This window comes from Drosophila miranda (genome assembly GCF_003369915.1).
Source record: "Drosophila miranda strain MSH22 chromosome Y unlocalized genomic scaffold, D.miranda_PacBio2.1 Contig_Y1_pilon, whole genome shotgun sequence".
NCBI lineage: Eukaryota > Metazoa > Arthropoda > Insecta > Diptera > Drosophilidae > Drosophila > Drosophila miranda.
The window spans coordinates 30,475,294-30,501,318 of NW_022881603.1; the positions used below are offsets into that span (position 1 = coordinate 30,475,294).

Consider the following 26,025-nt stretch of genomic DNA (forward strand, 5'->3'; position numbering starts at 1 on the left):
GCATCTAGCGCTTACAATCAAGATCATTATGGGCCGCACAGAGAAGAGCAAGAGTATAATAAATTAAAGGATACTTTGGAACTATTTGAATGGAAATTCTTTCCGAGTTTCTCTGAAGAATGATTTCATAGCTTAGAATACCCATTCCTTGGAATGAGTCTAATCTCTATGGGTCCCAAGTTCTAATATCATTATAAGAAGATAACCCTCCACCCGACTAATTTCCCACAATGATAAAGTACTTTCCCCCTCCACCTCGCTGCCGTTTAGTACAGTTTAACCCCATTTAGTTTCGCTTTGGCATCGTTATCGCGTTGCTCTCGTGTCAAGTGTCCATCTCTAAGTCATGTGTAGACTGTGGCCTGTGGACTGGGACTGGGACTGGCTTTGTCCGGCTCTGTCTGGCCTGGGCCGATGCCGATGCATCGATGCATTAAGATAAACAAATGCGGATCGAGATCGGATAATGTCATGTAGCAATGTCATATGTTAGGCCAGCAAAAGAGCACAAAAAGAAATACTCTAAACTAGAGCACTAAGTCAAGCAAAAACCGACTGACAAAAGACAAAAAGCCAGAGACGGAGACGGAGAAGGAGAAAAAAAAAACATTCTTATCGATTACACCTGAGACCTCAATCAATAAATTGATTGTTAGCGATCAGTTTAAGGCAGCCAGGCAGCAGGCATCGCCGGAGAGCGGAGCTAGGGGAGACCGGCTCCATCGGTCGATCGGTCCCTGGGTCCATCGCATGTGCTCCGCATACAAAAGAGTTTTTCTTGGATGTTGGCTTTTGCTGCTGCTGTTGCTGCTGGTCGGGCTCTTAAGATAAGCCGCCTGGTGGCTGCTGTACGCTCTCTGTAGACCAAGAGACTGAGCCAAGAGCCTGAGCTTGAGCCTGGGTCCAAGCACTTTTGATCGCTGCCATTCGATAGGCCAGAAGAGACGCGACCAGACCAGACCAGACCAGACCGAGACCCGGACAGACCCGACCACAGGCCGGGGCAAGGCGATCGGCGTTCTTCGGGGTTGTTAGGAAGTCGTCGTCGTCGTCGATCTCGTTTGTTTGTTTGGTTTTCCCTCGGTTTCCCTCGTTGTGGTTGTTGTTTCATTTCATTTGAGGCATAAAGCAAGATTTGTGTAAATGTCAGGTGGTAATAGTGACACTGTGCGCCACTTGATTGGTTTTACTTTGGCCAAGAGCCACACATCCACACAGCCCCTGCCATCGGGCATCAGCCACCAGCCACCAGCCCCAGGAAGGCCTCGAGTCCCAATTTTTCTTGGTTGCAAGGTTGTTACGGTTCTCGTCGTTGCTCTCGTTGTTGTTCTGCTGCTGGCGCTGCTGATACGTGTAACATTTTCGCGGCACATGTTCGCCGAAAAAATAACCAGAAATAAACCGTACAGATTACGCAAGTGAATTAAAATTGATGGAAAAGAAGGAAAAGAACTCCAGCCACAATCGCACAAAACGGTGCAGCAATCAATTAAACATGTAAATAAAATTCAACAAACATCAACTATTTCCAGTCCCATGTTGCGTATGAGTAATGTTCGTGGCTTTCCGTTTGACAGTTTGTCTTCTAGTTGAATCGAAAGAATTTGGCTATTGCATAGCGGCTTTTCAGCGGAGAAGAATGGCTTCGACCGGCTCTGATGTCGCACGTAGATCCTTATACGAAACTTTGAGCAAAACTTAGTCAAGGCCTGACACAGGAGAAATAGCAAGAATTTGCTTCAATTTAAATACTTTATAGCTCTCAAGAATGCTTAGAATGGGAGCAAGTGTACAAGATACTTTCAAGAATGATACTTATTTCGATTATATTTATGGCAAGGCTCTTAAGGAGTCATAAAAATATGTATATGGTTGAAGTAAATGAAGTTTCTAAAAAGTTATTTAGAAGAAGACCTACCTTCGTAAGTTATTTGGCTAATCAAAGGACCCTTTTTTTGTTAAATCTTTGGAGGGCACCACGCCCAAGGTCTTGACCGATTTGGGCGGTTCAGCGGTTGAGCTATAAACTTTTCCCACACGTGAGCGCCACAATTCCCGAACCGAGGTCGAGCTCTCGAGCTGCCAAAGTTTAGCCCAGCAACGGCAGCCGCAGCTGGGAGGAAAATAAAAGCAATAAAAGAGTTTTAAGAGACGCCCACTGAACGCTGCCACAGAGGCAACACCCTCACAGCATCCATCCATCGGCAGCAACAGCGTCAGTTCCCCAACCCCGCGCCACAATAACCCTAGGAGTCGACGTGTATTTGTAAATTGAAAGCACACGCTGCGTCATCAAAGTCATTAAACTGTCGACTGCTTACGGAAGTTTCGTTTCTTTCATTGGATCTTGGGGCTATGCTGTTGTGAGTGTTGTTGTTGCTTTTTGGGTGTGGATCCCTCTGCGTTTTGTAACTGATATGCGACAAGAACAACACCAAGCACCAACAAAAGCCACAGCGACAACAGTCAGGGGCATGTGGGAGCGAGCGCCGCAGCAGCAACAGCATCCAAAGAGTGTTTGTGTGTGTGTGTGTGGAGGCGTAGGTGTAGAATGTGGCAAGCCACTCACTCAGTTGTGGCAGCCAGCCGACAGAGTCTGCCTCACCGTCTTGCCTCTCCGCGACGGCAATTGGAAGCTACCTTCAAGTGATTTAGAAAGAAAAAATAAGTGTGGAGAAGCCATTTATTCTGGCACATTCAGAATAGGGAATACCCTTTTGAATGACTTGGAATTTACGTTATAAGGTTTCCTTTATCTGCTGAGAGTTTCTCATCCATCTGTATAGAGTGATTTAAGCTTATCTTTGAAGATCCATGGAGCCACGATGGGAACCTCTGCAATATATTAACATTGGATGTTAATCTTTGACTTCAATATAGTTCAATGTTATATGGTATAATCTCCTGGTAATGTAAATCATGAGTAGCCCTATTCAATTCCTTTGACTTCTTGAGGCACTACAAGGAGAATTTATAGAGAAATGTCATTGTGGAGATAATGTTTTTTATCCCCAATCGGCCGACTAATTATTTCGAATTAAATAAAACTCGGCGCAGAAATATAATTACGATATGTTCTTTAATGCGTGACATCCAAATTGCAAGTGTGGCTTGCCTGCCCTTTACATTGCCGCTCCGATCGCTAAGCGCAGCTTCGCTCGGCCGACGTCGGTAGGCAGACGCAAAGCGGAGATAGCTAAGAGCGAGCTGGCAGAGAGCGTTAAGCAGGGCAAGCAAGCGCAAAGCTTTAACAAACAAATGAGTGACATAGACATAAGTAACAAACAAAATAAGCGGCTGAGTGCCACGAATTAGGTGCTATTTGGCAAGCAGCTAATCGGCTGGGTTCTGCTCCGAACATTCACCCCCCGTTGGAAGGCAAAGGCTTTCAACAGATCCATCCTGAAGGGGCAGAACCGCTATTTTTCCAACGGCCCTCTTGAAGATGCTTGCTTGGGCGCAGCTGGCGGCTACGCTGGGATGATCGTCGAACGCAGCAATCGGCGCTTCTTTACGAAGGCGGCTTGTCGTGATTACGTCTTGATCATCGGGAACCTCTGTAATTGCATAGAATGGCAGGAAATTTGGCAATGTAGAAATTGTTGAAAGTTGAATTTCATTTAGCGTGGATATGTAGGTTTTTAATATATGGAAAAGTTCGCGCTGCAGTTCCTGATTCTCCGATCGCAGTTTTTCCACTTGCACCTGGCACTCGAGCAGCTGCTTCCTGCATTGCTGCTCTAAGTTTTGGTACTCCAGCGTTGTGGGTCGAAAATCGTCAATAGAGATGCACGAGGAATTTTCAAAAGCGGCTAAAGCTGCACGCTTATTCTCCGAGCTATCAATGCTTCCTGATACTATCCAACCAAGTTTAGTCTCCTGCAATGTTGGCAATTGGGCTGATAGTCGAATCTGTCCGACGCACATTAAATCGAAGAACAAACCAGAACCTATCAACAGATCGATACGTTGGGGCTTGGAGAAATTAGGATCAGCTAGTTTTAGATTATTCGGCATTGGCCAATCCTTTGCGTCTACGCCGAAGTTAGGCTGCATTTCCGTAATTGAGTTGGTGACAATTGCAGCGAAGGAAGCTCGATAGCTTGCGTCCTGGGATTGTACAACTATATGTACATAATTGCTCGGAGGGAGAATGGAATCTCCGATTCCAGAGATGTGAACATAAGACGAGCGATGATCCAACTGCAACTGATCAGCAAGTCTAGATGTTACAAAGTTTGCCTGTGATGCAGAATCCAAAATGGCACGACATGGGATAAGTGCTCCATAACGATCTGTTACATGGACGAGGGCAGTAGGTAGCAACACGTTCTGGCTAGGCTGAGATTTCTGGATCGAGGGGGGAGGGCTAGAACACCCGCTTGCTAGAAGCACAGTCGCGGCCTCTTGCTGGATCGATTCCTCGGCCGGTGAAGAGGAAGATGAAGCACCAGTTCCCGATGGAATGTGGAGTAGCGTGTGATGTTTGGCCTGGCAATGCCTGCAAAGTCCTGACCTGCACCTCTGCAATTCATGGCCTTTGTTGAGGCAGTTCAAACACAAGCGGCTCTTCTTTGCTTCTTTGTATCGTTCAAACGCAGAGAGATTCAGGAATGCCTGACATCTAGATATGTAATGCTCGGAGGAATTGCAATGGTTACATATGGGGTTAGGATGGTCGTTACTGGAGGTGATAAGGGTGACAGGTTTGTCTTCTCCCACCTGTTGACTAGGACTTGTTGCCATGGCTGATCCCAGATTCTCCAGCATCCGACATCTCGCTTCCAAAAATTAGGCCATGCTTGACCACCGAGGCAATCCTGACGTCGGCAAGTTCTCTTCCCATTTCTCCTTTGTTTTGTGGTCCAGTTTCGTGCCTATGATGAAGATCAGCAACCCATCCGAAATCTCCTGCGGGGTCGCCAAGGTCTGAAGTGCACGCAAGTGCGAATTGATTTTGTCGCTGAGCGCGCGCAAGCCGATAGCTGAGCCCTTCTCCACCCCTTGCAGCCCGAAAATAGCCTTGACGTGTGCCTGAAAATGTAACAGTTTATTATCGAATCGCAACATTAGCAAATTCAACGCCTTGTCGTAATTCTCCTCAGAAAGTTCCAAGGAACGAATCGTATCCAGCGCAACACCATCTAGACATCCACGAAGATATTGGAATTTTTCGATGATTGGTATACGATGGTCTTTGTGCACCATTGTCGAGAACATCGAGTGGAATTCTGGCCAATCCATGTAGTTCCCCCCGAATCGCGGAGGATGCAACTCGGGCATTCGAGAACGGCCTATACTATTATAGGCGAACAACGACGAATTCCCCTCGAGAGTATGCCGAGCCGTTGAATTGGCAACATTTACCGTGCGAGCAGCCATCAACTCCCGCGACAGCCTGGACCTAACCTTGACATAAACATTCGAAAAGTCCAGCCGGGCATCATGGGCTAACTGCAGGAAATCCAGCCTTTCAAGGCTCGGTTGAGCGGCATCGAAATCCGCATTCATTCGCTCGATCTGCTCTAAGCGAGCTTGAAGTTCTGCCTCATCTAACTCGGCAAGCTCTTCCTTGGTGAGAAAGCGATCCATGGCCTTTAGTTGGCGCGCGATGGACTCGGCCTTGTGCTTGTAGAAATCTACATCACTCGGCATTGCTGCGTTCGCGACATTGGTAGGCTCAGGTGCTGCCATGTTGAGGTTTTAAAAGAGTCACTCAGCACGACCGAAAAAGACACCCTGTATACGTATAAACGTGGGAACCGAAAGCAAAGGGATTACAGCGAATGCATTTAGCTGTGCGGCTGTGCGAGCTGTCCGATTCCGCTTTGTACTCCGCTTGTGTGTATTAGTGAGTTCGCTGCACTGCCTACCGCACTGCACTGACCGAATTGTCGCGACAGAGAAATTAATAGCCAGCAATGCGTGTATGTAGGTGTATGTAAGTGTGTTTTAGCACCGAATTGTGCTTAACCGCCGAAAATTTGCTAGGGCTAACGAATGTCGATCGCGAATGATTATTAATTGACACTGCAACTCAGAGATCACGTCGGGTGGCCAAATTTTATGTGGAGATAATGTTTTTTATCCCCAATCGGCCGACTAATTATTTCGAATTAAATAAAACTCGGCGCAGAAATATAATTACGATATGTTCTTTAATGCGTGACATCCAAATTGCAAGTGTGGCTTGCCTGCCCTTTACATTGCCGCTCCGATCGCTAAGCGCAGCTTCGCTCGGCCGACGTCGGTAGGCAGACGCAAAGCGGAGATAGCGAAGAGCGAGCTGGCAGAGAGCGTTAAGCAGGGCAAGCAAGCGCAAAGCTTTAACAAACAAATGAGTGACATAGACACTCAGACATAGACTAACAAACAAAATAAGCGGCTGAGGGCCAAGAATTAGGTGCTATTTGGCAAGCAGCTAATCGGCTGGGTTCTGCTCCGAACAGTCATGTTTGGATCAACCTTTAGTGTGCAGAAACACTCAGCGAACCTAGCGAACCGTTCTTCTTGTGTAGGGTATACGATTTTAATAAATGCGGCAAATGGTAAAGCAGCTCCGGGTTCGGTTCGTCTCTGGCTCTCAGTGCTCTCACCCCTCTCCGCTGTGCATGGGACGGGGTGTGTCTCTAACTGGCGACAATTTCGCAACCCGAATAGGTGTGTTCTGCCGTGTTTCTATCGCCCTGCACCTCTCTCAGACACCTCACACCCCCTCTCCAAGACTCCTCTGCGAGACGCTTATTTCATTCACTCACTGCCTTCGGTGCATTTCAAACGTTGTCGGCGTTTTAATGACACGCGCTCAAGCCGCTGCAGATCCGCTGATCCGCTGATTGCCAATGCCCGTATGAGAAATATCCGCCAAAAAACCTCAAAGAGAACTGCTAAATCCTCTCAGTACCCCATGGATGCTGCCACAGCCGCTCAGCATACACCCCCCCCCCCCCCCCCCTGACACCACAACTCTACAGTTATACCCGATAAACGACACGACAAAGAGTGCGTGCGAGAGAGACAGAAAATCAGTCTGAGCGTGACGTCGGGCGCTGCGTAGCCACTGCAAATTGATTTGTTCTTATTGGCTATAAAATGATCTGATCCAGATTCAGCAATCTGATAGATATGGTTATTATTATCTATGATTCTGCGTTCTTAGTTTTCTCGAATGTGCAATATTGTGGATGCAACAGATTTTCGTCCTTGGTGTGGGCGGAAGGGGGTGGGGCGAAATTTTGAGATACACGTTTTATAGTAAGATCTAACAGGAGTGCGGATACCAAATTTGATTACTCTAGCCTTAATAGTCTCTGAGATTTTTGAATATCCCCAGATTTTCGTCCTTTGCGGGGGCGGAAGGGGGTGTGGCGAAATTTTGAAACAAACTCGTCTCGGTCCGATATATTAGGAGTGTGGATACCAAATTTGGTTGCTCTAGCTTTTGTAGTCTCTGAGATCTTGGCGCTAATGTTTTACTCTAAGCAAAGCCGCCTATGCTACGTGTGTGTTAGAGAGAGACAGGGCGAGAAAAAATGAAATTGTTTTCTTGATGCTGGCTATAATAATAATACGATCCAATTCAGATTCCGCAGTCTTAAAGATATGGTCATTCTCTACAATTCTACGTTTTTGGTTTTCTCATATCTTTAAAATTGTGGATGCCACAGATTTTCTTCCTTTTTGGGGGCGGAAGTGGGCGGGGCGAAGTTTTGAAATATTTTTGTAGCAGTGACATATCACATAAGGCTGGATCCAAAACATCGTTGCTCTTGCTCTTATAGTCTTTGAGCACTAGGCGCTGAAGGGGACGGACAGACGGACAGACGGACAGACGGACGGACGGACAGACGGACAGACAGACATGGCTCAATCGACTCGGCTATTGATGCTGATCAAGAATATATATACTTTATGGGGTCGGAAACGATTCCTTCTGGACGTTACACACATCCACCCCTACCACAAATCTAATATACCCCAATACTCATTTTGAGTATCGGGTATAAAAATGTTAAATGACAAGCGGGCGCATGTTCATTTTAGCGTTGTCTGTCTGTGGCTGTTGTGGTTGTTGCCGTTGTTGCCGTCGCTGCAGTGGTTGTTGCTGTTGCAGTTGTTCGCATTGTCAAGTTGCGATCAAAAACGCAACAAACGAAACATGCCACACGGAGCCTGGCCCCCAAGTCAGAGACAGACCTCCTCCTCCGACCAGCAGCATCATGAATCAAATGTTGGGCTCCAAGCCACCATCAAACACACTCTCTGGAGTGCAACAACAGTGCAACAACCAATGGTGCAACAGCAACAACAACAACCAGAATCAGCTGAACGTTGAATGCGTTTTAACGGCTACTTGTCTTTAGCTATTTATTGAAAGGATTTTCAACACTCGCACAGAGAGCGAGCGACGCGACCTGACTCCCATACGCCTGGTACACTGAGAGAAACGGAAGGGCAATAAAAAAAAGGCATGGGATTGCATGATGCCATCTTGAAAGGCTTAAACAAAAGCTTATCTACAAATTTGGGTTTCATTCGCGGTACAGTTTACTCTAGATAAATGCCTCGCTTATAAAATATTACACCTCTCTGAGAAGCTTCCTCCAAATCCTCCATCTACTTATTTTCCCTCAGTGCATTTGAGCCGCTCAATCTGCGTTCGCTGCGTTCAGTCTTCGGTCTTCCGTCTGCTGTCTTCAGTCTGCCAGTTGCTTGTGTCACTCATTCATGCCTTCAATCATTTAATTCAATTTGAAATTGTACAACAAGTCGCACATTTGCGCCTGCCACATGTCCACAGCCGCAAGAGTCGGAGTCGGAGTCGGACTCCGAGTCGGAGACAGATTCAGAGTCGGATGCGGATTGGTAGCTGAGCGCGCATTCAGTGTACAGCAGCTCGGAGATGGAGCTACAGCTGGAGCGGTCCTGGAGCTGGTGAAGCCACAGTCGGACCAAAAACGAGGGGGAACGTTGTGAGTTGCTGCGGACACCGCAACTCTACGGTTATACCCGATACTAAGTCAGTATGGCTCTCCTCCGGCAGACGCCGCTAATATTAAACGACACGACAAAGAGTGCGTGCGAGAGAGACAGAAAATCAGTCTGAGCGTGACGTCGGGCGCTGCGTAGCCACTGAAAATTGATTTCTTGCTTTTGGCTACAAAAATGATCCGATCTGATCTGATTCAGCAATCTGATAGATATGGTCATTATCTATGATTCTGCGTTTTTAGTTTTCTCGAATGTGCAATATTGTGGATGCAACAGATTTTCGTCCTTTGTGTGGGCGGAAGGGGATGGGGCGAAATTTTGAGATACACGTTTTATAGTTAGATCTAACAGGAGTGCGGATACCAAATTTGGTTACTCTAGCCTTAATAGTCTCTGAGATTTTTGAATATCCCCAGATTTTCGTCCTTTGCGGGGGCGGAAGGGGGTGTGGCGAAATTTTGAAACAAACTCGTCTCGGTCCGATATATTAGGAGTGTGGATACCAAATTTGGTTGCTCTAGCTTTTGTAGTCTCTGAGATCTAGGCGCTAATGTTTTACTCTAAGCAAAGCCGCCTATGCTACGAGACAGGACGCCCTAGAGAGACAGGGCGAGAAAAAATGAAATTGTTTTCTTGATGCTGGCTATAATAATAATACGATCCAATTCAGATTCCGCAGTCTTAAAGATATGGTCATTCTCTACAAATGGTTTTTTTACGTTTTTGGTTTTCTCATATCTTTAAAATTGTGGATGCCACAGATTTTCGTCCTTTGTGGGGGCGGAAGTGGGCGGGGCGAAGTTTTGAAATATTTTTGTAGCAGTGACATATCACAGAAGTCTGGATCCAAAACATCGTTGCTCTAGCTCTTATAGTCTTTGAGCACTAGGCGCTGAAGGGGACGGACAGACGGACAGACGGACAGACGGACGGACGGACAGACGGACAGACAGACATGGCTCAATCGACTCGGCTATTGATGCTGAATATCATGAATATATATACTTTATGGGGTCGGAAACGATTCCTTCTGGACGTTACACACATCCACTTTTACCACAAATCTAATATACCCCAATACTCATTTTGAGTATCGGGTATAAAAATACACACACATTTGATTATGAAAAGCCTGCGTCTGCGTATGCAACTGCGTCAGCGTCTGCGTCAGCATCAGAGGCAGCCTCAGCTTCAGCGTCAGCGTCTGCGTTTGTGGCAGCAACCAAATCGATAAAAATAATTGGTTGACTGTTGCTCACTCAGAGGCAGAGACTCGACTGCGCTCGAATTCTGTTGAATTTTCAGTTTGACATGGATTGCTGCTGCTGTTGATCGGTTGGTCCCGATCAGGGATCGACAACAATGGAGCGCGTTGGGGACAGGGGCCTTAGGAGAGAGGGGAGGCACTGTTTGGTGGAAAGACGACCATTACAACATGGACAGACGTTGGCGGCAGTTTTCCCACGTTCGTGAAAATATTTTTTCGCAAATTATTGGCAAAATAAAATTGTGCACATTTTGGCCTAACGATTTGAATGTGTTTTCTTCTGTGCGGCGTGCGGTGTACGGTGGACGGTGTGCGGTGGCTGGTGTACAAGGAAATTAAGGCCGGCAAATGGTGTAATGTTGTATGTAATCCTAATGAAGCCATATACCATATATACGCCATATAGATAATTGATGAATTCGATTATGAAATCAGTGTGAGAAGTTTTCAGAAATTCCGATATACATATATAGGTATATGGGTTAATATTCGCATTACTAAAACTGAAGGGAAGGAATCTAGGCGTAGGTTACGGATGGGATTAAGGAATGTGATTTAGAGAATATATATCGAGAGATAAAAGGATATACGATGACTATATTGATTGTTCTAACTTCTCTGGATATACATTTAATTTATCATTGGTATGTGATGCCTATCTATCAATTTAATTTATCATTGGTATGTGATGCCTATCTATCAATTTCCGAATTGGGCTATTATACTTCCTTCTTTTAATGGCATTCCATTCAAAAATGTGATCCTTCTTTTACATTTAAATCATCCAATTAGCAACAGAATTCTGATCTTCCTTGAGTTCCCGCCATAAAGTTGTCTTAATGAACAACCCACCAATTAATTTCCCTCTCATTGGACGCACCTATGTCCCATTTCCCCCCCATTGAATAACAAGTTGCTTACCCTAAATCATCTTACAAATCTTAAGATATACGAGTACTCGACAAAGAAAATAAAAAAAGAAAAGAAAAGAGTGAAAAATTCCAGCGCAAATTACGCAAAAGCTGGAAAAACAAATGTGAGCAAATTTTTATTTACTTAACGTGTGTACCTGGTGACAGTTGTCACGTCGAGGAGACTCTGAATCGGATTCAGACTTGGAGTTAGAGTCATAGCCAGAGCCAGAGACTTGGGGCAGAGACAACACTTTAAAAAATTAATTGCTGAGATTTATGAGCCCGTTAGTGGATCGAATCGAGGCGAAACGGAGCCACAGCCACAGCCACGTCCAAGTCCAACTTCTGCTGCTTCTGGTGCTGTCCCGAGGTCCGAGTCCAAGTTGGAGCTAGAGATGATGTCGGAGTCGGGAGTCGAGAGTCGGAGTGCGTGCTCGGTCCGTTAGGAGTTTAAGAGTTGAGAGCCTTATAAGGCTGCTATGGGAAAATCTTTTTATAGACCTGCCTCTACCCTGCCGGTGGCAGGGTGTGACGGGGTGGACGGACCCCTGAAGCTAAAGGCAGAGTAAGAACCGAGTAAAAAAGAGCCGACAGTCAATTGTGTGGCGAAAAGATTTGCGAGACCTGATAAATCCGAATGCAGTTGGATGCACTCGTGAGATGTTGACGATGGCTATAGGGAGATGGAGATGGAGCTGGAGATGGGGTCTACTACAGTGAGAGAGTCGTTTCCCTCGCAGCATGGAGCAGCAGCAGCAGTCTGTTGCGGTTTTCAACTCCACTTTTTCGCCTGGGCACACTATAATTAGACAATAAACAAAGCCACAGACACAGACAAGAGGTAAAGGCATTGGGTGTTCATTTGGGGCGTGGCCAATGCATAACACACCACACACTCACAGATATTTATACACAAAGAGGCAGACAGACAGGCAGATACAACAACCAATGGGCAATCAAAATCAGCGACAAATTGTGCATTTTGTGGTCACAAATTGAGTTAACGCTGCCAAATTAGCGGCATGAATTTATCGCTCGGCCAACGGCCAGCCACAAAACAAAACCAATCCGAAACCAAAGCACAACCACAGGCCCAGAGACAGAGATACAGATACCGGGAGACACTGAGACAGAGAGATTCGTTTCGGGTTCGGGCTCGGGCTCGGACTTGGGGACCGAGACGAAGACTGAGACTGAGTCGGGCAAAACGCTTTAATTAAGTCTTTACGAGACCAGGCACTTGGGCAGCAGTTGCAGCCAGCACTGAGCGAAATTATGGGCATCCCCAAATATAAATATGATAGCGATATCAATTCTAGAAGAGAACCCTTTCAACATCTTAACGATCGTTGGCAAAAAGCCCACTAAGGAGGAGGGGACTACTGAACTGGTGTGAAATGTGCCTCTGATTTCTTTAAGAAAGGTAGAAAAGTAGGATAATATATTTACGAAATTTACAGCACTCTTTTTACCATACTAATGTAAAATTTTAGAGGTAGAAATGTGGAATAAATAGGGGTACCAAGAAATGGAAGACACGACCAAGCCATCTACTACCAATACTTATTCCAGCTCAAACAACACGAAAATATGATGATAGATGAGTGAGAGGACAACAAAAGCATAGAATAATTGATGTTTTCGGTCATGCGGTATTTAAAGCACTGCCGAACCTAGCTTCCGCCTTATACACCTTTGCATTTATAGAAAATTTCAAGTGCTATTGCCTCAGTATTCCCTCAGTGTATGTCTGGATAGCCAGCATCATTTGAAATTGGGTGCACCGCCACTTTGGCTCGCTTAAATAAATAAATCTGCTCCGGCTGCCGCTGACGCTGCTGCTGCTGTTGCAGTTGCTCTGTGGCCAACAACAATTGACGCTCGCCTCTTGCCACCAATAAAAGATCGCAGCCCGCTGATTTGACAGGTGAATAATTTTGTGGTTGGGCAGTTTTCCGGGGTCCGAGCCGCAGCCACAGCCACAGTTGCACAGCCTTCGCTGCAGCTCCACTTGCAGCATGTGTCGCTGCCTGCTGCTGCTTGCTGCTGCTGCCGGGTGCTGCCGTGGATGGTGCAGTGCCCACCCACCTGGCTTCGATTGGAGCAAACATTTGTTTTCCTCGCCAGATTATTTCAACAAACTGGTGACAAGAAATTAATTTAAAAGATTGTTCAGATATCCGCATGGTTTATATTTTACTTGGATTGTTAGGCTCTCCATGACAGCATCGGTGGGTGGTTGTGGAGGTTGTTAGCACCACTGATAACTCAGGGAAGATATACGCGTAGTTGGAAAGGAGACCCACTTTTTCTGCCGACTGTGGGAACAGCTGGAAGATGGGACTTCTTAGATGTAATTCTACACGAGGTAGAGACTCCAGTTGAAGGGGGATATATGAGGCTTAGTCTTTTTATACCCGATACTCAAAATGAGTATTGGGGTATATTAGATTTGTGGTAAAAGTGGATGTGTGTAACGTTCAGAAGGAAGCGTTTCCGACCCCATAAAGTATATATATTCTTGATAAGCATCAATAGCCGAGTCGATTGAGCCATGTCTGTCTGTCCGTCCGCCCGTCTGTCCGTCCGTCCGTCCGTCCGTCCGACTGTCCGTCTGTCCGTCCCTATTAGCGCCTAGTGCTCAAAGACTATTAGAGCTAGAGAAACGACATTTTGTATCCAGACTTCTGTGATATGTAACTGTTACAAGTATATTTCAAAACTTCGCCCCACCCCCTTCCGCCCCCGCAAAGGACGAAAATCAGTGGTTCCACAGATTTCAGAGGAGTGAAATGTATAGCATAGATCCCTATAACAAACAAGTTATACTACAATATATCCAGGGGCTAGAATAAGAGATATATGTTCATCTACTTGTATATAGAATTATCTAAAAGATAGCTCAATTTATGCCATGTATAGCACATATCTGTGGCTATACCCCTACAATCATTTACCTATAAGTAAAACCCTATTATATATATAATTTCTTGCTCTGCATTATCATAATCATTTTCTGTCATTCGGTAAATCTTAATCGCATCGTTCGCTTCCAATAAGCAAACATTTTCCATGGTTTTCACCCCCAAAAAAGACCCAAGAAAAAATTGATTGCACACTTCAACTTTCATTGAAAAGGAGGGCGCGCATGACGGATGCGATCGGATCGGCCGTCGAGACAGGCACAAATAAATATCGCAATGCCGGGCCATAAATAAAGCCAAGCGAAAAATGTGCCGAAATCGAACATTGAACATCGATTTTGCAAGGTCAAACGGAGGAGTTGGAGATGGAGTTGAGACTGCGGATGGAGTCGGGATGAAGACTGGCTGTGAGAGATGGCCGGGCCAACTGCTGGCTTGGTTCGGGCCTTTAAACTTTTCAAAAGTCAACAGCAGTTTAAACTCGTTTGCAAAACACTAACGGGGCAAAACGCCTCGACGACGTCGCCCTCCTGCCGGGCTCTACACACAATTTGTTTGCCCAGCGGCATTGAGAATTGGAGTGTCAAACTTTCAGCTTTCAATGCACGCCACGATCCCGAGTCCCAGGGCAAGCGCACAGACAGAGTTGGAGCTGGAGTTGGAGTCAGCCACAGAGGAGTTGGGAGCTGGGGAGCTAGGGGAGCTGAAACTATAGCTAAAGCCGGAGGAGGTTGGCCTGGGATGGCTTCTTGCTGGTTTTGTATTGACATTAAATGAAATAATCTGCGATGATTGTGCATTAGTTGCAGTCGGGAGACTCACAGAGGCGATGCTGGCAATGGTGGGTTCTGGTTGCCGGGGCGCTGTCGTCCATGCCCAGGGACTGGGGTAATAGTTCTAGACTGCTTGCTGCCTTTTTCCGTGGAGATCCAAAGAAGTGTCGGGGCGTTGCGGGGTGACTGCGGCGGTATCTGGGGTACCTGGGGAGGATGACTGCTCCCGGAGCATCGGTTGGTCGTCGTGGTTCCCATGGCATGATTTTGCATGAAATAATGTGGCGCACGAGTGGGCGGGCAGAACCGTGCGGGGGCCACTTGTCGTGGAGCAGTCCTTTTGGCATTGCCAGAGCTCCCAAGCACAGTGGTTTTCATCGAGCGGATAATGGACGAATTGTCGAATGCTTTAGCTAATTGGATTACTTTTTATAGGTATGTTGAAATCGGGTTTATTTTATTGTTTTATAGCTCGGACAGTCGATAAGAAATGTCTATAGGTATCGCTGATTTGCTCTGCCACTCGCTATAGATCTTCACCAGAATTCTCTAGAGAGTCTCCAACTCTTTGGTTATCAATCATTTGTATATTTTCTTTAAGCTTCGAACCACTGTACTGTGGAGCCTTGTGTCCCCTTGTGCATTGCCGCTTTGTTGCCTTTTGGAAGCTTCATTCAGGCGCTTGTCTTTCGGTTTCTGTTTCTGTATTTTTATACCCGATACTCAAAATGAGTATTGGGGTATATTAGATTTGTGGTAAAAGTGGATGTGTGTAACGTCCAGTTTCCGACCCCATAAAGTATATATATTCTTGATCAGCATCAATAGCCGAGTCGATTGAGCCATGTCTGTCTGTCCGTCTGTCCGTCTGTCCGTCCCCTTCAGCGCCTAGTGCTCAAAGACTATAAAAGCGAGAGCAACGATGTTTTGGATCCAGACTTTTGTGATATGTCACCGCTACAAAAATATTTTAAAACTTTGCCCCGCCCACTTCCGCCCCCACATAGGGCGAAAATCTGTGGCATCCACAATTTCGACGTTACGAGAAAACTAAAAACGCAGAATCGTAGAAGATGACTTTATCTTCTAGAGTGCAAAATCTGAACCAGATCGTATAATTATTATAGCCAGAATCAAGAAAACAATTTCATTCTTTCTCGCTCTGTCTCTCTCTAACACACAGGTTTCATGGTCGGTTTTGCCAATTGCAAAATATGAGTTCAAGGATCTCAGAACCTATAAGAGCCAGAGCAACCAAATTTGGTATCCACACTCCTGTGATATCGGACCTTGACAGTTTTGTGTCAAAATTTCGCCACACCCCCTTCCGCCACCGCAAAGGACGAAAATCTGGGGCATCCACAAATCTCAGAGACTATTAACGCTACAGTAACCAAATTTAGTACCCGCACTCCTGTTAGATCTCACTATAAAACGTATATCTCAAAATTTCGCCCCACCTCCTTCCGCCTACACAAAGGACGAAAATCTGTTGCATCCACAATATTGCAGATTCGAGAAAACAGAATCATAGATAATGACCATATCTATCAGATTGCTGAATCTGGATCAGATCAGATCATTTTTATAGCCAAAAGGAACAAATCAATTTGCACTGGCTACGCAGCCCCCGACGTCACGCTCAGACTGATTTTCTGTCTCTCTCGCACGCACTCTTTGTCGTGTCGTTTAATATTAGCGGCGTCTGCCGGAGGAGTGCCATACTGACTTAGTATCGGGTATAACTGTAGAGTTGCGGTGTCCGCAGCAACTCACAACGTTCCCCCTCGTTTTTTCTTCTGTTGGGGCTTTTCCGTTTTTCTGTTTCTGTTTTCTGCCGCTCAACCAAATTTGCGGCAATTTGTGCCTGCTGCTGTCCCTCCCTGTCTCTCTCGCTCTCTGTCTCTCTACTGCTCTGAGGTTCTCTCGGGGAGTCTCCGTGCTGATAGTGTGTCTCTCAGTAAGTTTCCCACGTTATAATTCGTTAGATTTTCAATGCTTTTTTCGGTGTATTTGGTCTTGGATTCGGATTGCTTTAGTTACGATAGCTCCTCCACTGATTGACGGGCCTGGGCATATTCCTTAAAGGTGCTGGGCTTGGTTCTACCGTGCCTCCAGTTGACACTTGAAGTCGGTGCTTGGGACTTGAGAGTCGGGAATGGAGCTCGGGGCATTGCGTGAGGCCCGGCCTTTCTCTTTTGTTTCCCTTCTCTCTTTCTCTCGGCATCACGTGCAAGCAATTATTTTATCAATCATTTAGGCGCTAGTCGATGTTGCGTTGCTGCCTCCTCCTCGCCTGGCTAGGCCCAGGCCCGGGCCCGGGCCTCAACGACGTTGTATTTAAGGTGGTGCTGTACTGCGGAGTGGTGTGCTGTGATGCGGTGAGGTGCGGTGGTGCTCAAACAGCGAAAACGCATTTAATGTCTGCTTAGTGTGATTACGACGCATTAATGCCGTGCCAGCCATCCAGCCAGCCAGCCAGCCAGCCATCCAGCCCGACCATTCGACGAGCCGGCATCGTCTCCACCTTGTAGATTCGTTTTGTTTTTGCTTTTAACTGTTTTACAGTCACCGGGCCAGGCCTAGTCGCTGGTCTCTGGTCTGGTCGCTTCTTCCAGCTGGTGTTGTTATATGTGTGTTAACTTTCAAATAAATTAAACATGAAGCTGGGATCATTTATTTCACTCGCTCCTCCAAACCAGAGACTCGAAGCCCCTCCACAGCAAGAGAGAGCCCGACGCTCGTTTGGGGGCAAACACAAACACACACATAAGCACAAGTACTCTCTCATGGTCACACACACACAAGTTCATGCACATATACATGTATATGTTTGTTCCACACATAAGTACATTAGTTTAGACCTGGCCAAAAGACTCTGTGCGCAATGTTTCTTCATTTTCACATTAAATGTGCACTCCCCGACATTTGTTTGAATTAACACGCGGCAATTACCGCTCACCAAGCTCCAAGCTCCAAACTCCATACACCAACTCGAGGCTCCAACTCCAACTCTAACTCAAAATCCATTCCCAGCTCTAGCTCCAGCTCCGAGTCCGTCCGAGGGCATTCGCCGCACAGAGACCTCACTTGGGCTAACTACTCGTATCCCAGGCTCTGCCTACCAGCCTTTCGGACTCATTTGGGGGCTTTTTAGGGGGTAGTTAAAGTCTCCGCTTAACAGACACAATCGATCAATCTATCGATACTACTGGGTATTGTGTTCATCGGTACACTGATTGCAGGGTGCTAATTCACCGATGAACGACTCTAATGAATGTCGTATGTGGTGCCTGGGAATTGTTTAAAGGATCTTTAATTATTTCGATCATTTATCGTGTACATTAAACAAGCACTTAATGTGTATAACCAGCTAAAACAAGTGTTTGGGGAGTTCTAAATTGACCGCAGTGTCGTGGGGTATTTATAAAATGTTGTAAATTTTAATTTTTTAGAGGGGGTTCCTGTTTTCTTTTTGCTTTACTTCCACTATCGATATATTCTCTTCAGAGCTGTGTATTTTCCAGCTCTCATCATTTTCCACATGTATACGAGCATAGAGATATATACATAAATACATATGTATGTATTGTGTTAAGTGAAACCGGCATTAAGTCCTCTCCTGCCAGCCCCAATCGATTACATATGCGCATCAAAACGATCATATAATGCCTTCTGCCCCAGCTATGGCAGCACCGTGCCCCCAATCCCCGCCCAATCAGAATTCTTCGTCCGTAGCATTTATATGGCCGAGCTATAGGATAGGTGGTGACCATAGAGGAAACCACTTAAACTGCTTTGCCGCTGTTTATCTCGGACGACGACCGGGCAGACAAAGAAATGCATAAATTATTTCTCACAGGCATTTTAAAGCGCCTGTTAGGCGAGTTGGCCGACTGCCGATGGCCGATTCCCGATGCAGCAGCAGCAGCCGCCTCTGCCTACTTACAGGCCATTTAGATAGCCTTCGACTGCGACTGCGACTCTGACTGTGACTGCGACTTCGCCTTCGCAGAGGCCGTGTCCACGCTTTTGTCCATATTTGTACACAATTAGCAATGACACAAAAAAAACGACCAAGAGAGAAAGAATCGCAGCAGCCAGCAGCCAGCACCAGCAGCAGCTGAGTAGGCACAAAAAATGCAAAAGTAAAGAAAACAAACTTCACACACCATAAATCGATTATCAATGCACACAGATATACGAGGACGAGTACAAACACACACATGGGCATTAAATCAAATTGCGCATTTTATGCCTCGTCGGGCTTGTGCATAAATTTATTTATCGGCTTGTCCATCGACAGTGGCTGCCGTCGCCTTATCGCACACGCATCCACGCCATCGACATATCCCCATCCTTAAGTCCGATCATCATCATCACCATCATCATAGTGAGCGTGATCGTCATCGACATGGACATCGACAACGACAGCGACACGGACATTGCGTATAGGCCGTGCGCCCGTACCCGTGCCTGTGCCTGTGCCTGTGCCCGCGCTCTGCTTCTGTCTGCGTCTGTTTTTTTTTTTTTTTTTTTCTGTATTAACTCTTAATTTTATTAAATTTTATAAGCCTGGGACTTAACTAAAGCTAGACAGGGAGCTGTATTGAGTTGGAGAGACCGGCAGGAAGTTCCGGGTCTCTGCGGGACGGCCGCAAAGCATTGCTTCGCAGGGACCATGGTTCCTCCTAGCCACTCTCGTTCCTTCGGCGCTCGCACCTACGCAGCTCCTTCATGGCGCCGGCTGCAAAGTTGCTCCAGGCCGACCATACCATGGGGTCTTCCACAATCTTCTCGATCAGGTTGTTCGGCGTGAGCTGCCCGCCGGCGGCTCGCCACAACTCCTCCCTAATAAGTGAGAAGCGCCCACATTGAAAAATGATGTGCTCAGCGTCTTCAGTGGCGTCGCCGCACCACGAGCAGTTCGGCGAGTTCTCGTGGCCGAACCTCCAAAGGTAATGGCTGAAGCAGCCGTGTCCGCTCAGAAGCTGTGTGGAATGGAAATTGACCACACCGTGTCGCCTGCCGATCCAATATCGGACATCCGGAATCAGGCGGTGTGTCCACCGTCCTTTATCAGAGCCGTCCCAGCGGCTTTGCCATGCTCTGAGGCTTCCTTCACGGGCCTGCTTGCGCGCGTCTCTCCTTGCCGCGCCGGCCCGGATGGCCTCGGCCACGGCCCTCTCCTCAAGCACCAGAAGGTCAATTGGAAGGACACCCGCCAGGACTAGGGCAGCGTCGTCGGATATGGTCCGAAAGCCGCAGCAGATCCGGAGCGCGCAGAGGCGATGAGTGGCTTTTACGCCCCTAGCGTAGCTGGCAACTTTAATTCCATCCGCCCATACGTCTGCTGCGTAGGTCATGGCTGAGCGGACTACACTGGTCAGCAGAATCCTCCTCTCCTGCTTCGGGCCACGGGTGTTCAGCAGTATTCGGAACAGCGCCCGACTCGTGTTTACCGCTTTCTCCTGGACGTAGCTTAGGTGTTCACGGAAACTGAGCCTGGTGTCGATCATCACGCCCAGATACCGAATGGCTCGTTTCGACGATAGTCTCTGGTCGCCAACCCTGATGTGAGCGGTCTCCACAGTCGAACGGGTGCTCACCAATACTGCCTCGGTTTTATGAGCGGCTATCTCTAGTCCCGCAGAGCGGAGCCAGTCTGCAATCAGCTGGATTGCGGTGTCACAATTTGCTTCGACGACGTCCGGGTGCTTGGCCACCACCGTCAGGGCGACATCATCTGCGTAGCAGGTTAGCTGACATCCGCCTGGAAGAGCTAATCTCATGACTCCATCGCAGGCATTGTTCCATAATAGGGGACCCATCACTGATCCTTGGGGAACGCCTGCCGTTATGCCGTGAGTCTGCGCGCCGGCCTCCGTATTATACTCCAGCAGTCTCCCCGCGAAGTAGCTCCTTACGATTGCATGAAGGTATTGGGGTACACCGCGCCGGTTAAGTGAGTCCAGGATGCACTCCCACTTCACCGTATTGAAGGCGTTCCTGATGTCTAGGGTGACAATCAGGCAGTATTCCTTCTTGCCGCCCTTCCATCGAGTTCCCTCCACTGCCTTGGAGGCTATGTCAACTACCCTGCCTATGGCGTCCACCGTTGCCCTCCCACTCCTGAAGCCGTATTGGTTTGGTGAAAGTCCCCCAGCATCCTCGACGGCGTTGTCTAGTCTTCTACGGATTATCTGTTCCAGAGTCTTCCCCAGCGAGTCGATTAAGCAAATCGGTCGAAACGAGGAGGGATCGTCCGTCGGCTTTCCTGGCTTTGGCAAGAGCACCAGGTGTTGCAACTTCCACTGCGGCGGAAATAGTCCTTCCCGCAGGCACTGCGTGAATGCCTTAGCAAACTCGTGCGGGTTGTATGCCATCGCCAGTTTTACCGCACGGTTGGGGATTCCATCAGGGCCTGGAGCCTTCTTGGCCCTTAAGCTTTGGGCCAGGGCGACGATTTCGTCCTCCGTGACCGGTTCGACCGAGTATGCAGGCTGGTGTGCGACGGCACTGCTGGCAAGACCGTGAGCCCCGGATGGGAACAATGCCTCAACAATCGTCCGCAACTGGTCTGGGTCAGACGGCGACCCCGCGTTGCTGCCATGAATTCGCTTCATTACCGTCTTGTAGGCACGTCCCCACGGATCCTTCTCGGCTGAGTCGCAAAGCTGCAGGAAGCACTCCCTCTTGCTCTCCTTGATGGCGTTCTTTAGGGCTTTTCTAGCTCCGCAGTACTCCGCCTGTAGCCTTGGCCAGCTAGTGCCACTCCTTCTGCGAGCCCGTTGATATCGCCTTCTAGCTGACAGGCAAGTGCGTCTGGCCTCCTGGATCTCGTCATTCCACCAATAGGTCGGCGATTGCTTACCCTTGAATGGCCTCTTGCGACTCATACTGGCATCGCATGCGAGCAGTAGGGACTCCAGAAGCTGGTTGACCATCTGTTGAGCTGAGCCTCCGACCTCCATATTCCTCAGCGCCTCCAAGAACCTTGGAATCCGCATTGATTCGGGATTGTAGGCTGCTCTCCGGATTGTCTGCGTTGCCCTGGTCAGTCTGCAACCACCTTCTCCGCCTATCGAGAACACCACTGCCTCGTGGTCGCTGGCCGTATAGTGGTTCCCCAGGCGCCAGGTGGACAGAGGGGAAAGGCTGCTAGAGGCGAATGTAAGGTCGATGACTGACCCAGAGCCACCCCTGTTGAAGGTATTCGCGGTCCCCTGATACAACAATGCTACGTCCAACGCAGCGAAGGCCTCAAGCAGTGCGTGTCCCTTGTATCTGTCTGCGTCTGTGTCTGTATGTGCATGCATAAAATGTATAACAAAATTGTCATTAGCGTAAAGCATTTGTTAAGCACTCACAGATCAAGCGATAAGTCAGAGTAGGGGCGGGGAGGCGACGACTCCAGAGCAGGCCAGAGCTTCCCTCTTCCTCGCTGGGACAGGCCCCAGTGCTGACCATCCATCCATCCATCCATCAACGCCATTGTCTTTGGCTGGGAGAGAACACGCGCTGACAATCAATGGCGACAAGCGAAGCTGCCTGAAACGAGTCCGGTTGGGCGATGAGGTGTGGATGAGGTGCGATGCGAAGAGGTGCGGTGTTGTGAGGCATGGTTTGGTCCGGGTCCAACTATTTCACACCTTCGCCTTCGCATTCGCTTGGCTCTTGGTGTTGCCTGTCTCTGAATGGGGATCTGGCTCGCTAGCTCACTGGATCTCTGGCTTTTTTGGCTTAGACGACGACGGCGACGACGGCGGCGGCATCCGAGACCAAGGCATGGTGTAAAATACCTGCATGATTGGCATTGCTTTTGTATCATCGCTCTCTGTGTCTCTGTGTCCATGTCCGTACCTCGTCGTCAGCTTATTGACAATGCGTCAGGAGTTTGCTCCGCTGGCGGTGGTCAGCTTTGATGACTCCAGATACAGCCAGAGCTTGAGCTAGAGCTGGAGCTGAAGCTGGAACTGAAGCTGAGGCTGAGGTTGAAGCCTGGTCTACAGATGCAGTGGTCTAAAAACTAGTTGCTGATCTCTGATCGACCATTTCGCTGTCAGATTATGAGTCTCAGAAATTCATTTAAATTTATCTAGTTGTCAGAGTTTTTCTGCCGGCTCTAAGATATTTGCACAATTTGCTCATAAAAAACAAATCAACAAAAAAATAAACGATGCTTGTTGCTGATTTTGTTGTGGGCAGCCCTCGCTGAAAATTTATAATACGCTAAAGGAGTATAAGGCATAACAGAATTCAGAGATTGTTGGGGATAACAAAGAGCGAAGAAATTTATATGTTGTCAACAGGAAATTAGGAAATTTCCATATTAAGGAAGGTTAATAAACGATAAGTGGTTTGATCCATTTTATGGGGGAAATCCATTTGTCCTTTGCTATAGAACAGCTTGTAATATTCGACGCTTGTCGTGCCTTCTTGTATTTTAATTACCCACGGCTAACTCCCAAAATTACAGCCTAAAACTAGGCCGTAAAAAAATTCGAGTTGAAGATCTTTTGAGCTTTGATAAAGCTTATCAACAGCTGTTTTGCGACCAAGCGGCAACGCTTTGATGTGCAATTTTTCTGCCATGCACTATATTTTATTAAATATTGCTGTGTCTGGATTCTGTATAACAGAAGAAGACCATAGAAAGTGTGGAAAAAACGTGGGTTGCTGTACTTAGTCGCCCCAGCCTCTTTCTTTTTCTCCTCGTGACCGTCAGAGTGACCGGCAGTGGAAAAAGAAGTCTTGTAGAGCTGACCCAGTTCTATAAACCAAGGTCAAGCCAAAGTCAAAGCCTAGTGCAAGTGCCAAGTGCGGCTCAAAGTGATCATTTAATTTGAGTGGACGCGCCAGTTATATATTGCCAAGGCTGGGGCAGCCGTTCGACCATTTGGGAAAACGAGCGCCCACAGTGTACTAAAATTTTTCGAAACAGTGGTGCAATTCTGTTGAGGTAATTATCCACCCAGCTACAGCGACCCGTTGAAATATGTTCTGTTCTTTCCTCGTAGGATTAGCACCACTAGTATCTACGTATTGAAACGCTGGTCTAGAAGTTACGGATTGGTTATTCCCGAAGACCTCTATTGGCCCCGTACCCGTACCACCGGTTAAACCCCCACCGTTTGAAATTCGGATGAGGCGGTAGCCGAGGGCATGGCCTTGCTCCTCCAGTAAACCCGATCGGCGGACTCTGCAAGCGTCGCCGGGACCCGTTCGAGCCATGGGGATGATCTGACTGACTCTTCAAATACACCAGTCGCCCCACGAGCCATCAAGTGTGCGGGTGTACCTAACCTCACGCCGCAGATGGACCGCGGTCATTGACCCTTGGCATCGGAAGCAGCAGAATTTACCGGCGCCCGGTACAATCGTGTGCCACCTTCAGACCTCGAGTAGGAACTCGGTCTCCAGGCGGGAAGCATCGACCCCGCCTCGGATTTAGTTATACTTTCTATCTTTCTTTCGACATTAGACCCGATATGCGAAACCCTGTTTTTTTATCCGCTTTCTGTTTAACTACGTTCTTTTGATACGAAAAAAAATTTGCAACAGCCAATTAAATCCGGTATAAACAAAAAGGGAATTCCTATCCATGGGCTAAATCGAACTTGAACAAATGAGTAGTGTATTAATACCGATTATTTTTACAGTTTTTTTATTTTGGTTGCCACGCACTCATCTCATCATCTATGCAGATACTCATCACAATCACACACATCATCATACTCCTCCACCCATCAAATCATCTCATCCAACACACAACGAAAGATCTTTCTGGGTGGGAGTCAAAGCTATTAATCGTATCGTAAGTGATTATCCTGAACCAAGTAAGCCATCTGAAAAGAATGAATGTGCGGTGACTATTCGTTGGTCTTCAACCATGATCACGGTTTTATACACATATTACTCATGCCTTTAAGCGATTTTCCATATACCCTATTTTTGTCTGGTTTTGGCACTGACCAAGTTTACGTAATGAAGTTTGAAGTTTTCTTGTTCCTATGATGAACACATAACCTAGCTCGTGCATTTATATATACCTACTACTAATCATTTTTATAGATTTAAGATCATTATACCCTACCTCGCCCCTATGATATTCTTTCCCCAGTATATGCTGTATAGTAATACCCTATAAATGTAAGACAATATCGAATAGCAGGCTTATAGTAGGGACTAAATTCTATTAGCGTTAGGTTTTATAGGGATTTAAATGAAGAACTATGGATTGCTTAAATAAAGTTAGTTTGGAAGTTAACCAAGGCTAAATATCTTATATCGGAACCATGCAACCTCGTCTGACGGAGATGTGACCCACCGCAGTCTTTGTTGGAGGGATCCTGATTGTTAATAGGTGGCCCTGAAGGATCATGGTAGGGTGGGCGTTCTCGCCAATGGGCGATACCGCAGCCGACAAAGATCTGACCGGTGATCTTTTTCGTTTACGTATCCATGCTGATCTGTCCCTTTGACCCCCGGTATCCCGTTTCCTAGTATCCTACCCTACTCGTACGCGATTTAATTTTTTATATAAAATCTTATCTCGACCATTTGCCAGAGCTTGTAGTGGCCAGTGAAGCAAACCCAGATTAAATTCCCTAATAATTTCCCAGATATAAAGCAGATTCAAATCACGCGCCAACTTGATTAGTTCGAACACCAAGGCTTTAAAAACAGCTACTTCGAATATGGAGCTTTAATTGCTCGAATGTTCTTTTTCGTCTCTCGAGACCGAATTCCATGGAAGGGTCCCGTTAAAGCTCGTCTATGCCGCTTAAGCCGACAGCGACGGTGAACACGCGGATCAATTCCATTTTTCTCCCAAAACACTTCGGTTGTGCCTGTGCCAATAGTGCCAAACTCTAGTGGAAGTTCACGTGTCCCTGTATTACATAATACATACCAAATTACATAACTGCAAGTCGGCGGAGAATCGACTAAAAAGCAAGATCAAGCTACATATATTGTGTGGTGAAAGTGCAAAGTGCTACGTAGAGAAAAAGAAGTTGATTATAGAGGAAAGCAGGTTTGGTACATTCACTGAATTCCGAATCTATTACAGAATCTCTTGGTCACTGGAGGTCTGCCGTGCTTTGGCGCTCTCACGCCTAACCCCCCCACGCAACCTCCAGTGTCTTCTTTTT

General features: G+C 47.1%; 1 long non-coding RNA gene across 1 annotated transcript; it reads left to right on the plus strand.

Moving 5' to 3' along the window:
* The first annotated feature begins 23,453 nt into the window (after window positions 1–23,453).
* LOC117192058 lies at window positions 23,454–24,522 on the plus strand. Its single transcript, XR_004474179.1, has 2 exons — window positions 23,454–23,831; window positions 23,890–24,522. It is a non-coding gene; the product is annotated as an uncharacterized LOC117192058 (long non-coding RNA).
* Window positions 24,523–26,025: the final 1,503 nt, after the last annotated feature.